Here is a 1,752-nt window from a genome sequence, read left to right as displayed (position 1 = left end):
GAGGCGGCTCACAGCAGGTGGCCAGGGGCTCTGGGAGGCCGCAGCAGGCTCCTACTGAGTGGTAGCAGCTACCAAGGGAACGGTATGAAAAACAAAGCAGGAGGAGCAAGGAGGCCCTGCCCGGAAAAACAACATCCTGGTGGGGAAAGCCTGGGCTGGGAGGGGCTATTTTTAGCTGCAGGGCAGCAGGGGCGGGACTTGTACAGCCCGGCTGTCTGCTCCAGGCACAGCTCCCCGTTGTCCCGCTGACCTGGCAGTGCTGGGAGGCTCCTGTGTGCTCCTGCCCTCCGGGGCATGCTCCTCTCTGGTGTGCAACCAGGCCACAGAGACCCAGTGAGAGGAAGGGTGGGGGTTTTCTGGCCTAGATATACATTCACCCTGTGACGAAGACCACCTCCAGAAGCAGGCTGTGGTGGTCATGTCAACTTGGCTGGGCCTGGTGGAGTGGCTGGGCAGCTGGGGGTAGTTAATCCCCATGATGAGACTGGCAATCAGCTCCATGGTGGGATCTACCACAAGCAGCTGAGTAGCTGCCTTTGGGTATGTGGTCTGCTTCCTGTATACAAGGAGAAGCCTTGGGAATGGGCTCTAGCTTGTGGTACGCTTGGACCCTGCATGTAGCCGTGGCATCATTCAGCAGCCTGCCATGCTCTGCCAACCTTAGGACTTACAATGGACTTGAGTTAATGGCCTGCCGTGTGGTTTGGTAACATTGGGACTGTGCCATTTTGTCAACCGTACACAAACACACCGTGGGCTTGGCAGCCTCAGCAGCCAGCAGCTGTCTGAGTGAAGAAAAGCCTCTAGCTCCAGTGGGCTGGGAGCAGGAGGCAGAGCTAAAGCCCAAGGCTGAAGGGCTTTCACCCAGCCCCTAGAGCCTGGCACTTTGCACTTGGACTTAAAGCCTCCAAATTTTAAGAATAAACTCCTGTTTGTTAAGGCCGTGCCATTTGTGGTATATTTGTTGTCAGAGTGGCACCAGGGACCAGAACACAGGCCATGGCACTCCCGACCAGAGGACGGGGACTCTGGGCAGCGCAAGGCACTGACTCCTCCCTGGAGCAACAGCAGGGGCCCTGCTGGGTGCAGGGCTCAGCCTCCCTGCCCCTGAACGGAAGTACTGTCCTGACGCACAGTTGGGGCAGAGGTGTGAGGCCGACTCCAGATGACGCGGGTCCCTTTTCTGTAGGAAATCTAGGCCTCAGTCACACACTGGAGGTCTCAGCCATGTGCCTCCATGGACTGAGAAGGGGCAAGGGTGTGTGAGTGTACATGTGTGTGTGAGTGTGTATGTGTCCAGGTGTGCGTACATGTGAGTGCATGAGTGTGTGTAAGTTGTGTGAGTGTGAGAAGCAGGGCGATTCAGTTCTCTCACTCTCTTGCCCCCTCCAGGAGTCCTGCCCTGCTCTTGAGAGCGTGATGTGTGCATTTATTCCTGGGTACAGACACCAAAGGGTGGGTCTAAAGCCAGCCTGTGGCATTCAGGATGAAAATAGCTGGTGGGAACCCAGGGCACCCAAAGCAAACACATGGGCAGCCAAGATAGCGCGGGGCTGGACCCCGGGAAGAAGCCACCTCAGGCTGCTCCTGCAGAACCAGGAGTGGGCTGGGGTGAGCACCTCCTGGCCCAGAGGGCAGACGCCATGCCACAGCCCCTCCTGCTGGGCCAGGGCTCACCCCCCAGCAGGAATCCTGGGAGGAAGCCCTGTTCCCTGATCAGGTCTGTCCATAAGGCCAGCCCCTGAGAGATGC

The sequence above is a fragment of the Orycteropus afer genome, unplaced genomic scaffold (assembly GCF_000298275.1).
Source record: "Orycteropus afer afer isolate SDZICR_OR568_19922 unplaced genomic scaffold, OryAfe1.0 scaffold00018, whole genome shotgun sequence".
NCBI classification, from domain to species: domain Eukaryota; kingdom Metazoa; phylum Chordata; class Mammalia; order Tubulidentata; family Orycteropodidae; genus Orycteropus; species Orycteropus afer.
This window is presented reverse-complemented; position numbering follows the sequence as displayed.